Genomic DNA, 15,934 nt, shown 5'->3' on the forward strand with positions numbered 1-15,934 from the left:
TCCAAAAGTTGCAACAACGTTACCTAAGGCCATTTTGCCGCGATGTGCTAAATGTAAGCCAAATATGAGACACGTTTGTATTTTACGATGGCTTTGCAGACAAAAAACATAAAATTTTAGCGATGCTCTAAGAACCGGAGACTTTTGCTCACGCGACATCCAAGATTTTAAGCTTCCCGGGTTATCACCCCCATCTTTACTTTGCGTATTTTTTCAAAAATGGGACACTTCGATTTTCACTGCTTCATTTATAATGTTTATTAGAATTTACAGTTTTATTTATTTAGGCGAATTTAAACGTCTGTATGTCTGAAGACATTTTCTCGAAAGTTGTATACAGTAATGTCGCGCCCGCCTATATTTAATAATCTTAAAATAATAATTGTCATAATAATAGCTACTCATCCAAAAACTAATTAATTACTTTTTCCTTCTGTTCTGAAGACATAAAATCAATCAAATTTCATTTTATTTTACCACGCATGCATATTTTGATCTATCACTGCTGATGGTGGTTATCTATATGTGCTTAATAGTCTAATTCTTCCGAAGTATCAATACATTTCATATTGTCCGTTCTTGTGCGGACAAAATCAGGGGCGAGGGAAGTTCTGTCGAAATAACTTTCACCCAATTTTGTTAATATTTAATGGTAAAAGTTCACTAATAATAAATAATAAGGAATCAGAAGGCATCCATTAGTCCATTATTCCATCCATTGTTCCAGGCCTTGTTAATAAGTTAAATTAAAATGTCTGTTGACAAAGGTAATGTTTCCAGGTTTATAATAGCAGATTGTTGATTAATTTAGTAAACGATAATGAATTAAAGCAAAATTATTTATTAGGTGCTTTGTTAATTTAAACTGCCTGTATTTAAATTCATTTGTCGATAACAGAAGCTGTTTACTACGGAAAACAAATCAGTTCACACAACTAGAAACACTAAACATGCCTTTTTAAAAATTAGAAATTTATACATAATAGAATTATTTTAAGACTACTCATAGAATTTGATAATTTTTAACTCGTTTAGTTTTAACTTAAACTCTATTTTATTTGCGAATTTTCCATTATTATATGCTGATCACGTTAATGGTAATTGCTCTAAGGAAGAGAAATTTCGCAATTTTTATTATTTGTTTATTTATTACTTTTGTCTTCTTTGGGTTTTTGGCTGTTCTTTGTCTATCATCTGTTTGTCTATGTCGATATTTAATAGACATATGTGTCAAATTTTACAGATATTTTAGGAAAATCGTGTATATGGTAAAACGCTAACAAAATTTTACACATTAAATACTATTAAATTTCATGAAATAACATCCTCCTGTACTCGTGGTTTGTGAATCCGCCTTAATTTTTTACCTCTGGGATGCAAATTTTCGTAAAAATAAAATATTGTATAAGAAGACTGTGATTTTATCTTTTTTTTAACTGGATTATATCGCAAATGCTTCTGACAGGGAGGTACACAAGGCTCAAATTTGGGACCTTTACTATGTGTTTTACATTTTAATATATACGCCGATAAAAACTGTAAGTTGTTGTCGATAGCAGATTGTATTTATTTACATCAGAATTTGGTAAGTTTGCGCTTATGATGACCAAAACATGTTGACAGTGAAAAAAAAGGACTATAAACTAATGAAATTTGGGAGAATTCTAAATTTGCATGAATTTTATCATAATGTTAAAGGGAGTTCCTTAGAGTTATGTAATCAAGTGTTAGATTTAGTCATTGTGATGGACTCGAAATTAACGTTTCTATCACACATAGAAAATATTAGTTGTTCTGCACTAAAAATGCTTATACAATTTTGCCATTTTAAGTATGTTTTAAGTTTCATGTTGTGAAAAGAAGTCTACACATTTTAAAACAAAAAGGCAAAATGTAAGCCCGCCCACCCGCCCTGTCTCCATTGTGAAGATTTTTTTATTCCCAATGAAGCACGAGGGTGGAGTTTAACTGCAAAATACTTATTTCCTTACAAGAATTTAAAAACATGATTTTGAGTATTGTGTTGTTCAAAGAAAACAAGTATATTAAGAAAAAAATGGCAAACTATTTACCCCGCCCACCCACCCTATCTCAGTTGTGATGACCTTTTATTCCTACAAACCTAAAACACGATTAAAATGGTAATCTTTGGCATTAATTTTTTCTTAATATACATGGTATTCTTTGAGCAATACGATACTCAAAAACATGTTTTTAATTTCTCGTGGAGAAATGAGGATTTTGCAGATAAGCTCCACCCCTTGCTCACGACCAATAAAAAAAATCTTCACAATTGAGATAGGGCGGGTGGGCGGGGTTACATTTTGCCTTTACTTTCTTAATATGAGTAGTCATTTTTTCACAACAAGAAACTTAAAACAAGTTTAAAATGGTAAATTTGTATAGGGAAATATCGATTTTGTAATTCCGCTCCGCCTCTGGGTCTGACAACGAATTAAAATTTCATTACGATTGAGATCAAGACGGATGGGTGGGGTTTTTCTTTTAGTTTTCTTATTATAACACGATTACTTAAGAAGATATTTCACATGCTAATTTCTCGTAGAAAAATAAGGATTTTGAAATTAAGCTCCGCCCCTCGGGTTATGATAAATAAAAAAAATCATCAGAATTGAGACAGGGCGGGTGGGCGGGGCTTATACAAGTTTTCCATTTTAAATATGTTTTAAGTGTAATGTTGTGAAAATAAGTCTACACATTTTAAAACAAAAAGGCAAAATGTAAGCCCACCCACCCGCCCTCTCTCCATTGTAATGATTTTTTTATTCCCAGTGAAGCACGAGGGTGAAGTTTAACTGCAAAATACTTATTTCCTTACAAGAAATTAAAAACATGCTTTTGAGTATCGTGTTGTTCAAAGAAAACAAGTATATTAAGAAAAAAATGGCAAAATATTTACCCCGCCCACCCACCCCATCTCAATTGTGATGACCTTTTATTCTTATAAACCTAAAACACGATTGAAATGGTAATTTTTGGCATTAATTTTTTTTTAATATACATGGTATTCTTTGAGCAACACGATACTCAAAAACATGTTTTTAATTTCTCGTGGAGAAATGAGGATTTGAATCCAACTGTAGCATTATCCACAGTCGATTTTATCAAATATATATACTAATATATTAGAAAATATATATATTGTGGTAACCCAAACATCCCGTCTTAAATTGACATGTGAAAAATTTTTTTTTTGGTGGCTTTAGATGCAAGTGGTGGACCCCAAGTTTGGAAAAGTACCGCTAAATAAAACACAAAATATATGGAGGACACAAAATTTTTTATTCCTCCACTGACAAAAAAAGAAAAAAACCGACCAAGTTGTGCCGGTTGCTACTATAAAAAAAAAACTCACCTAACTTTGAATGAAATCAAATTAAACGTTCTGAATCTATGCAAATATTTAAATATCACAGATTTAATAAAAACAAAGAAAGTAACTGGATGCAAATACACAGGTTATAGCGGACGTGTGGCGGCAAATTTAAAATTATGGCAGTCAACAGAGAACGAAATTGTAATAAAAAACTGTATGCAGCGGCAACGGCACCAGAGGCTATAAGAGTGTGGCTATCGAACTATGTCAATTTCGTTTTTAGAGCACGGCAAAATCACCCATAGAGGGCGTTGTAGCACGAGCGAAGTTTGGGGCTCCTGGTTGTGGCTGTTCTCCTACTCATGACGGTGATTCTATGTATCCCAAGCTCTGCCGCACAGCACCTCTCCATTACGAACATCCCGTTACGGTCGCAAACTCGTGGTTGGGTCCCCGCTATTGGGCCGACAAAGTCACGTCATCCTAACCGCTCCTGACATCTACTCTAAATCTGCGTCTTTTGTGGCGATGGCGCGATCGCCAGCTCGACAAGGAACCGCGCACTCCGCTTCCACCACGTGTTTCTGTGTTATTTACCTCAATTCCATTTCAATGTTCACTTTCTATAACTCTGATATTAAACCACAACTGAACAAATGTTAAGTTTCAAAAAGAGCAATAAACAACATTTGAATTCGCCATAGACTCTCGTGAAATATTTAAACAGCAAAGAATTCTTATCTGAGATTAAGATTGGATATCAGACAATTTATAAGATGGAAACATTAATCAAAAAAATATGTACATGAAAAAAAAATTATAAAAATAAAAAAATCTGATGTGAAATAAAATATTACGTGAGGTTAGGAACTGCAGCGCATGAAAATTTACGTTGAATTTAAATTATACAACAAAGAAAATTACTGAGCTAAAATTGTGAGACGGACAAAATTTGTATGAGGTGAAAAATTATAAAGCTAACAAAATTATATGAGTTTAATATTTTATGTCGAGTTATTGTTATTTCTTAAAAGTGAAGTTATTCAGCTGCATTGTGGGTCATCATTTCACATTTCCCCAAACAAACACAAATATTAGGCAATATGGAGGTTCAAAATGCCGTCGGAGGAATGCGTCGTTCAAAAAAAATATACGTCAAAAAATATGTCTCCCAGAAATGTGATCAATCCTGTGGCGCTGTGCAAATAATGGTCTAAATCAAAACAATCAAATGCATGTCCCACATGACCCACAATGTTGTGAATTTGTTCAAGAGATTTTACAGTTCAAATATGTGCTCGGTTTGAAAATACCCTTTCAACATGGCCGCTACCAGAACAAAGAATTTACCTGATGTTAAATTATGCCACACTTTATCAACGATTTAAACAAGGAATTCATTATGTTAAATGATGCCATACTATCAACGATTCAAACAAAGAATTTACATTGTGTTAAATTATGCCACACTTTATCAACGATTCAAACCAAGAATTTACATTATGTTAAATTATGCCACACTTTATCATCGATTCAAACAAAGAATTTACATTATGTTAAATGATGCCATTATCCTAGTTGTTGGTTCCTTAAAACAATTAGCTGTGAGAGTTTATATCGTGGAGTGTCCCCAGCTTATCCCAAACAAAACATATGATAAAAAGACACAAAATGCATCCAGCGTTGCGAGAAATGTGCGTCTCCGTGATATACTTTTCAAGGTTGCGAGAAAAAAATGTTTCGATGATGTGATGATGATAATAGTCTAAGGAAAAAATTTTTTAATCCACCCCCGTACCTCAGTCTACGATATTATGTATTCTACCGTACTTTCACCGGTTTATCAATGCTCAGTTAAAAGTATCTGTTAAGTAACTGTCAGATAATTATAACTAGCAGTTAACGAAGGTAAAGTGTTTATCAATGCACGATGTTTCTTCCAGTTTCGTAGCTCGAAGTTTAGCTGTTGCTCTCTTAAGTTGGTAACGCTCACCCCACTGGAAATGAGTTGTGATTGGTCAGTTCAAAACTACCCCGAACTTCAAAGTTCCATCAGATTCGATCCACATTCGGTATTCAACGATTGATATCGCGTTTCACGTGATCAATGACGAAAAAGAAAAATTTAGCATTAGAAAAACAGTATTGGAAATTAAAAATTAAACAAGTAGGTACATGAATAAATATATGCAGAGAGATCGAAAAAGAAATTAGTCAAAGTTGGTCATGCACGAAAAGCCGTTTGTCTTAGTTTAAAATAATTTTTTATTAATGATCACGTTGACAAAAGTAATTTGCACTGTTATCAAACGAAATTAAAGCTTTTTTGTTTTTAGAATCTTACTTCAGAAATGGACAGAATTGGAAAATGGTGATTTTGATTCATTTTTTTCTTTTAAAAGTAGGTGTCATAATTCTAATTTTAAACTGTCAATTTGACATTTAATAAAAAAATTTAAATTACGACAAACGGCTTGTCGTGCATGGCCAACTTCTATTAATTTCTTTTTCGATCTCGTGGTATTATTAGATAGGTTTTTAATTTTTGGTACCTACATTAGACCTGAAAAATAGTCAGCTAATAATAAATGTTTTTCTCATCTTTTCTCTGTCAATTTGTTCCACAACATAGTTCACATCAAAATATTGTTAAATTCATAACAGATTTATATGGATTTCTTAGGTTATGTTACCACTAACTGGTGGATACCGCTTTAACTGACAATTTGAACTGTCAGTTAATTTATCAGGCACTTTGACCATCAGTTTTGAGCTAGCGGGTAATGATAAACAAGTTAACTAACAGACAAGCTTTAACTGCCAGTTACTTTAACTTAACTAATCTCCTAGCACGTACGTTATCTGAACAAATCTCAAAAGTGTTAAATTGTGTTCGAACCAGTTAACGATTAAACTCCTAACATGAACTGGGAATTTACAAACAATAAAACAAATTTACACCACGTGGTTTTACTCACAACAAACAAACCAAAAGTGACGCTTCTCGCCCCTCTAGTCACCAAATCAACCTCCACCAACCTTCTCAACAGAATTCCCTAGGAAAGCTACCCACTACCCAAAAAGAACTAAATGTACACATGGTTGCCTATGTTTTCCAATTTTCTTGATTGAATTTTTTTTTAATTCAAATTATGCAAATGCGATTTCGCGCCGCTGTTTTTTTTTCAGCGCGAAATTTTAATTCAAATTTGGTCACTGCAATATATGAAGGCATAGACAATTTTCTAGACACATATTTATTTTTAAACGTTCGAGCACTTCTCAATACGACATTATGAACAACGAATACTTATTTGGTCTGTCAATGAAGTTGTATTACTTATATAGTAGGTGAAATATTTCTAAACTGGTATTTTTACAAAAATCATTCAATGGACAGATAAGTAAAAAAATAGGGAGTATTAGCTTTTTATCAAGATTATAATTGTGTTTCTGCGCAAATGGCTCTACCTTTTACATATTTCTATTACTATGTATTTGTCTTAAATATCGACTGCTTAATTTGTATATCGATTACATGTAGTAATGCCTATTGGTCAATAAATGCTGAGTACATTGCTTCCTCTTGATGTTTCTTCCATTCAATAATCTGCTTAAGAGTAAAAATATGGTCTTGTACATACCTACCCTTTGTGCTTCAAGTAACACTTTTGTCAGACAGCTTAACAAAATTATCCCTCTCCAATTGTGACGATCTTTAACGTTTCATTTCTTGTGTATTGGTAGCACCACTCCCTTTTCTCATTTTTCAGGTACAATTTTTTCTCTTTCCGCAGAAATCATTTCCTTTTTTCATATCTTTTTGAGCATTTCAATAATAATTTTTTCGTGGTTCGGTGTAAGAGTCTGTTCTAGCTGTTATGATGTCATGTTTGGAGTTCCTCAGGGGCCCCATTTAGGGCCACTGCTTTTCCTCATTTATATAAATGACATTAAAAAAGCAATTTAGAAATCTAAATTTCTGCTTCGAGACAAATGATGAACCATAAAATATGATTTGAATAGACTGATGGAATGGTGTTGTGCAAATAGTTTAGAAGCTGTAGGTAGCATCAGCGATTTGGGTAATATCCTTGGTAAGCAAGAACATTTAACCTACATATTGAATCCTATGATAGGTTTCTTAAAAAGAATGGAGAGTGGTTTTAGGGATATAAGGTCTTTGTCAGATATAAATGCTATATACTAGGATATTATATGCTGATTTGGTGTTGGTATTTTCAACATGTACATAAATCGATTAGAATAAGTGCAACGAAAACGGATTCAATTGATCTGTTTTGGTGGTATATATTATAGAAACAGTCTAAAAGTACATACGAGTATAATGTTGTGTTCTTTGTATTTTGTTCTGTTCCTGGTCCTATATATTTTTTTATCGGTGTTACTAGCAAATAATGATCGTGACCTATTTCAGGCCCTCTTCTTACTTTAATGTCTTTAATCACGTTTCCATGTCCTCTCTGCACCAGCAGGTAGTCAATAATTCAGTTTTCATTTCAACTCGGTTGTATTCTAGTAGTAAACTTGTGCTTTTTCCAGTGGGTTCTTTTTTGTGGCTGTTTGTCCAGAGTGTTTCGATTATAATAAAAATTAATAAAGTTAAAAAAAATCAGGAAAAACTGACCTCGAAAAAAAATCGTTTAAATTACATTTTTTTTAACAACTTAATAATAACACCAAAAAAGACCAAAACAAATATACCCTCCTTGAAAAAAATTCCCCTGGTGTAATTTTTCTAAATATGTTCTTTTTACTACCTATTTCCGCCCTGCGTGAGCTTTTATCTGTTAACTTGGTGTATTTTACGAATACTTTTTAACCGATTTGTCTTCCCTTTTTCATTTAATCTACTAAGATTTTTCGCTATTCTTGCACTTTTTTAGCGTGGTCTGCTTCCATGCAAATGTTAGTGCCCTTCAAGAGTTAGTTAATTTAGGCCTCGTCTCGTTCCCCTTAAATTTTTCAATTTTCATATGTTTTTCTTTACGGATTTTACTGTCTACTGACTATTATGCCAGAAACATTCTTTCTCTTTACCAGACATCTGACACCCCACCATATGCGACTCCGTGATTTCCGACCTCCTTGTTTATTCCTTTTGCTTTTGATTTAAACTTTGAAACTGGAACATCACAACTCGCACCAAAATTTATATCAAGCTACAAACTAAACTTGGCTGGAAGACGCTCGTCTCACTAATATTAACAGCAACCAAATTCCGTAAGCTCCATTTAAGTAAACTCGGTATTTGCAGCGATAATTGGTACTGTAGAAAATGTACATCAAACGTGGGCAGACTACAAATACGATGAATGACATTTTGTATAATTCACACTTCGCATTGTAAAAGTTATTAATGACAACAGACCAGAAATAAGAGTGTGACAATATTTGCAAAGAAAATAACAGCGACATATAACAGATAGAAGTGGCAGAAACGCATTTTTACTGCGACCACTCGAAATTAGAATTTATTCAAATAAATGCTCTCTGGTAATGTTTGTTTATATTTGCGCTCTTCTCTCCTAGTTGTTCCAGCAAATTTAACTGTTTTATTTTATGGCGCAATAAACGTCAGGGGGTCTAAACCATGACTACCTAAAATTAAAATTACAAAATCGATTTGATAAATTTAAGATGAGACCACAGTGTCGTTAACTTTCTATTGACAAATTGAGAACAGATGAAAGACAGAAGCGGTGACCGTTTATTTTAATTGTTTTTTAGGAAGCTTTAGTAGTTTAAACATGACATGCTTGTGCTAGAGGAAATGTGCTTTGTGGTTGTTTTTTTCTAATGTGTATCTGTCACACATGTATAGTTCTCTTTAAACAAGCGTTGCAACGCAGCAATAAAAAATAATAATTAACGTGAAAGTTTGTTACACAACAAAATTGAACTTTCGCACACTGACATCAAAGTAAATCGCTTATTATTTAAAGCGCTGTTTGCAAATGCGGAATCAAAGCTGATGGTTCCCTAGGCAAAAACAGTAAAAGGCTAAAAGTCGCCATCAGAGACAATTTTGAAATCAAAAGCTCCGCTACCAGAGGTCTTATTCAACAAAGCATTTTGCTCCCTAACAATATCCTACAAAACACGAACTGCAAACGGAAGAGTGCTTTACAAAGAGAAGTCACTGGAATAAAGCTGTATCCACAAAGTCACAGCCGTGATCTCCCGATAATGCGCAATCGAAATAATCTTATGACGTAATTCATAATAGAGGAAATAAATTTCCGGTGGTTTAAGGCAATTCGCTGAATTATTCAGCTCTTAAGAAAATAGACTCGGTATCAAGCAGTTTCAGCCGCGGAGCGTCAATGCGAATTATATTAAATTCTGCTGATCTCACGTGATTTACGTGGAAACTTCACCGATTATTAACGTTGCCGTGGCCTCAGATCGAGCTCCTATTGATCAGAAAAACCCAACTATCGCAGCTCGCGACCATTGTTTGGGCTTACATTCATCCAATTAGCGCTGTTTAGTTTGATAAATATTTCGTTAAATAATTCCCTAATTCGTCACTTCAGGCCTGCTGGAAGCAGGTAGTTCGGTAAACACGAGAAGGGTTCAGTAATTCCTGAAACACCTAATATGTTACACAAGCAAATCTCATGGTAAACAAGAGAATATCTTGTTATAATACCAGATTTAGTCGGCGGAAATGCTACAATGTTAACGCTAATCATTTCTCCACGTCTTCCTTACCTACACCGCATCTACCATCAGACGAAACTGCTCTAGGAATCCAACTTTGGACACGCGACTAGCTTTTAAATTAAAACGTTCGTCGTTCAGGTGTTATCACACGGTCAAAGTTTGTACTAAAGTGTAGGTTATATGTAATACCAAAAGCGCTATCGTGTGGTGCCTTCAAATTATTGCTTCGAGGCACGGCTTTAAAATTAAATTCGCTACGAGTACCTACGTCATAACACTTAGCAAGAACCAACTACGGCTAGATATTTATCGTTTAATTATTATTGCTCATACTGGGTACTTTCGAACTGGAGGATCAATTTTCTAAACCCATGAACATTGAGCGTAATGAAACCTTTATAAGGCGCCTTGCTCCTCGAATTCTCATTGCACTGCAGAGCGATACGAATTTAGATGAAGGTTTAACTCAAACGTCCACAAAGTTGAGAGTTGGCATATGACAGAGTTAAATTTTTAGCAGAAATTGATGTGATTATATGTTATTCATGTCGGATGTTGGGATTCAATTTGACTCAATACTTGCACTGGAATAAGATAAAATAGTAATGGCTGATAGATAACTTTTGAAAATCTGCACAAACAATAAAGAAATTTAACTAAACTAAAAAGTCTCTAACAAACAAATTTTAAAACTTGTTGTTAGAACAACAACATAAACATACGTCCAATGCATAGTTTTACCAAGATTTCTGCAACTTGTAATTAACAAGTTTATAACACCTTGCTCCAAACTAGAAAGTAAACGTCCACTTCAGACTTCACAAAGTTATGTTTTGTTCTTAATAAAACACTGCCCTGTAGGTTGTTGCCAAGACTGGGATAAAGGTTTTCCCACATTTTATTTTTATTTTGTTGGTTAATTTATTAAGCTAACACATTAATTAATTCGTTTTTGCTGCCTATTATGTCATCAAATTACGTAGGTCGTCCCTTGGAACATACAGCTTGTAGTAGGTATACTGAATTGTGCTTTGTTTTCATTTTCGCAAACTAATTAATTAGCCTTTTCCTGTGTTTTAAGGATGGTTGTTATCTACACGTGCTAACAGCCGAATTATTTCGAAGTATAAACATAAGCAGTTGAAGTTAAGCATGTTATGAGAGTACATTTTTTCCGGCTGGTTATCTGCTTTAATTTAAACAAAATTTCATTATTAGCTTTACTATTTAATATAAGTAAACTATTGCAATTTTTCAAAAAAATAACTAATTTTCTGATTACCGTTTTCCTTTGTTCCTTGGTAATGAAATAAATTCCTAGTCACAAAAGTAGATTTTTCTGGTTTGAAATTTTAGAAGCATTGCAACTTTCTTTTTCTTAATATTTGGTATGTCAACAATTGTAAAAACTTTTTGTTAATAAGATTTACATTTCATCATGATCAGTTATCAGTTATTTTACTAAATAATGAATCCCCCAAAAATCCATTGAACATTGTTATTTCCGTCAAGTTGTCACACTTGGAAAATTCTAATAGCTCCTTCCAGTCTGTTTAGTTAATGACGTTGTCAAGATGACAAGTTTTGAACTAATTTGTCATCTTAAAAATCACAGTTTTGCCGCAAAAATGTCAATATTAAATAAAATGCAGATTCCTAGGAAGACGCAATAATAGCGTTTTCAGTAAATCCTCTTTGAATTAATATAACATTAATTCAAAACGCGCTGTAGATTTTCGAAATTATACAAAATTTTAAAGCAATAAACCTACAACAGATTAAAAAAAACGTGTAAGAAAAAAAATTGGTCGAAAGTTGTTTTCCCTTACACCTGAAGTACAATGAAACATATCCCGAGAAGATTTTACATTTTAAAAAAGACAGTTAGGACCCCCGAAAAGTCTTTACATTTTTAAAAAAGACAGTTAGGAATCTCGCGCAGGTTTCATGTTTCTAAAAAAGACTGTTGGGATCCTCGGGAAGGTTCTAATTTTTAAAAAGAGACAGTTGGGAACCTCGAGAAAGTTTCAAATTAAAAAAAGGATATTTGGGACTTCCGAGAAGGTTTCATATTTTTAAAAAAGACAGTCGGGACCCCCGAGAAGGTTTTCCATTTTAAAAAGACAATTGGGACCGCCGAGAAAGTTTCACATTTTCAAAAAAGACAGTTAGGAACCCCGAGAAGGTTTCACATTAAAAAAAGGACATTTGGGGCCCCCGAGAAGATATTACATTTTTAAAAAGAGACAGTTGGGGACCCCGAAAAGGTTTCACATTAAAAAAAAAGGACAGTTGCGGCTCCCGAGAAGGTCTTACATTTTAAAAAAATACAATTGGGACACCCGAGAAGGTTTTACATTTTTAAAAGAGACAGTTGGGAACACCGAGAATGTTTCATATTTTTAAAAAAGACAGTTGGGAACTCCGAGAAGGTTTTACATTTTAAAAAAGACAATTGGAACATCCGAGAAGGTTTTACATGTTTAAAAAAGACAGTTAGGAATCCCGAGAAGGTTTCAGAATAAAAAAAGGACATTTGTGGCTGCCGAGAAGGTTTTACATTTTTAAAAAGAGACAGTTGGGAACCCCAAGAGGGTTTCATATTAAAAAAAGTACATTGGGACTCCCGAGGAGGTTTTACATTTTTAAAAGAGACAGTTGGGAACCCCGAGAAAGTTTCGTATTTTTAAAAAAGACAGTTGGGAACCCCGAGAAGGTTTTATATTTTTAAAAAAGACAATTGGGACACTCGAGAAGGTTTTACATTTTTAAAAAAGACAGTTAGGAAACCCGAGAAGGTTTCACATTAAAAAAAGGACATTTGGGGCTCCCGAGAATGTTTTACATTTTTAAAAAGGGACAGTTGGGAACCCCAAGAGGATTTCATATTAAAAAAAGTACATTGGGACTCCCGAGGAGGTTTTACATTTTTAAAAAAGACAGTTGGGAACCCCGAGAAGGTTTTACATTTTTAAAAAAGAGAGTTGGGAACCCCGAGAAGGTTTTACATTTTTAAAAAAGACAATTGGGACACTCGAGAAGGTTTTACATTTTTATAAAAGACAGTTATGAGACCCGAGAAGGTTTCACATTAAAAAAAGGACATTTGGGGCTCCCGAGAATGTTTTACATTTTTAAAAAGAGACAGTTGGGAACCCCAAGAGGGTTTCATATTAAAAAAAGTACATTGGGACTCCCGAGGAGGTTTTACATTTTTAAAAAAGACAGTTGGGAACCCCGAGAAAGTTTCGTATTTTTAAAAAAGACAGTTGGGAACCCCGAGAAGGTTTTACATTTTTAAAAAAGACAATTGGGACACTCGAGAAGGTTTTATATTTTTAAAAAAGACAGTTAGGAAACCCGAGAAGGTTTCACATTAAAAAAAGGACATTTGGGGCTCCCGAGAATGTTTTACATTTTTAAAAAGAGACAGTTGGGAACCCCAAGAGGGTTTCATATTAAAAAAAGTTCATTGGGACTCCCGAGGAGGTTTTACATTTTTAAAAGAGACAGTTGGGAACCCCGAGAAAGTTTCGTATTTTTAAAAAGACAGTTAGGAAACCCGAGAATGTTTCACATTAAAAAAAGGACATTTGGGGCTCCCGAAAATGTTTTACATTTTTAAAAAGAGATAGTTGGGAACCCCAAGAGGGTTTCACATTAAAAAAAGTACATTGGGAACCCCGGGAAGGTTTCAAATTTTTAAAAAAGTCAGTTGGGATCTCCGAGAAGGTTTCGCATTTAAAAAAACTATATTTGAGGCTCCGGAGAAGGTTTTACATTTTTAATAAAGACAGTTGGGAACCTCGAGAAAGTTTTACATTTTAAAAAAGACAATTGGGACCCCCGAGAAGGTTTTACATTTTTAAAAAAGACTGTTGGGAACCCCGAGGATGTTTTACATTTTTAAAAAAGACAATTGGGACACTCGAGAAGGTTTTACATTTTTAAAAAAGACAGTTAGGAAACCCGAGAAGGTTTCACATTAAAAAAAGGACATTTGGGGCTCCCGAGAATGTTTTACATTTTTAAAAAGAGACAGTTGGGAACCCCAAGAGGGTTTCATATTAAAAAAAGTACATTGGGACTCCTGAGGAGGTTTTACATTTTTAAAAGAGACAGTTGGAAACCCCGAGAAAGTTTCGTATTTTTAAAAAAGACAGTTGGGAACCCCGAGAAGGTTTTACATTTTTAAAAAAGACAATTGGGACACTCGAGAAGGTTTTACATTTTTAAAAAAGACAGTTAGGAAACCCGAGAAGGTTTCACATTAAAAAAAGGACATTTGGGGCTCCCGAGAATGGTTTACATTTTTAAAAAGAGACAGTTGGGAACCCCAAGAGGGTTTCATATTAAAAAAAGTACATTGGGACTCCCGAGGAGGTTTTACATTTTTAAAAGAGACAGTTGGGAACCCCGAGAAAGTTTCGTATTTTTAAAAAAGACAGTTGGGAACCCCGAGAAGGTTTTATATTTTTAAAAAAGACAATTGGGACACTCGAGAAGGTTTTACATTTTTAAAAAAGACAGTTAGGAAACCCGAGAAGGTTTCACATTAAAAAAGGATATTTGGGGCTCCCGAGAATGTTTTACATTTTTAAAAAGAGACAGTTGGGAACCCCAAGAGGATTTCATATTAAAAAAAGTACATTGGGACTCCCGAGGAGGTTTTACATTTTTAAAAAAGACAGTTGGGAACCCCGAGAAGGTTTTACATTTTTAAAAAAGACAGTTGGGAACCCCGAGAAGGTTTTACATTTTTAAAAAAGACAATTGGGACACTCGAGAAGGTTTTACATTTTTAAAAAAGACAGTTATGAGACCCGAGAAGGTTTCACATTAAAAAAAGGACATTTGGGGCTCCCGAGAATGTTTTACATTTTTAAAAAGAGACAGTTGGGAACCCCAAGAGGGTTTCATATTAAAAAAAGTACATTGGGACTCCCGAGGAGGTTTTACATTTTTAAAAGAGACAGTTGGGAACCCCGAAAAAGTTTCGTATTTTTAAAAAGACAGTTAGGAAACCCGAGAAGGTTTCACATTAAAAAAAGGACATTTGGGGCTCCCGAAAATGTTTTACATTTTTAAAAAGAGATAGTTGGGAACCCCAAGAGGGTTTCACATTAAAAAAAGTACATTGGGAACCCCGGGAAGGTTTCAAATTTTTAAAAAAGTCAGTTGGGATCTCCGAGAAGGTTTCGCATTTAAAAAAACTATATTTGAGGCTCCGGAGAAGGTTTTACATTTTTAAGAAAGACAGTTGGGAACCTCGAGAAGGTTTTACATTTAAAAAAAGACAATTGGGACCCCCGAGAAGGTTTTACATTTTTAAAAAAGACTGTTGGGAACCCCGAGGATGTTTTACATTTTTAAAAAAGACAGTTGGGAACCCCGAGAAGGTTTTATATTTTTAAAAAAGACAGTTGGGATCCTCGGGAAGGTTCTACATTTTTAAAAAAGACAACTGGGACTTCTGAAAAAGTTTTACATTTGATAAAAAGACAATTGGGACCCCCCAGAAGGTTTTACATTTTTAAAAAAGACAGTCGGGACCTCCGAGAAGGTTTTACATTTTTAAGAAGACAGTTGGGAACCCCGAGAAGGCTTTACATTTTAAAAAGACAATTGGAACCCCCGAGAAGGCTTTACATTTTTAAAAAAGACAGTTGGGAACCCCGAGAAGGTTTTACATTTTTAAACAACACAGTTGGGAACCCCGAGAAGGTTTTACATTTTTAAAAAAGACAATTGGGACCCTCGAGAAAGTTTTATATTTTTAAAAAAGACAGTTAGGAAACCCGAGAAGGTTTCACATTAAAAAAGGACATTTGGGGTTCCCGAGAGTGTTTTACATTTTTAAAAAGAGACAGTTGGGAACCCCAAGAGGGTTTCACATTAAAAAAAGTA

General features: G+C 34.1%; 1 protein-coding gene across 1 annotated transcript in view; it reads right to left on the minus strand.

Annotated features, from left to right (window-relative positions):
- Positions 1 to 15,934, minus strand: part of LOC135128992 (neurotrimin-like) — a 353,567-nt gene that overhangs the window by 19,097 nt on the left and 318,536 nt on the right. The gene's annotated exons all lie outside the window — the stretch shown is intronic.

Source organism: Zophobas morio, unplaced genomic scaffold (assembly GCF_036711695.1).
Source record: "Zophobas morio isolate AGI-343-1 ecotype UQ-CSIRO unplaced genomic scaffold, CSIRO_AGI_Zmor_V1 ptg000014l, whole genome shotgun sequence".
NCBI lineage: Eukaryota > Metazoa > Arthropoda > Insecta > Coleoptera > Tenebrionidae > Zophobas > Zophobas morio.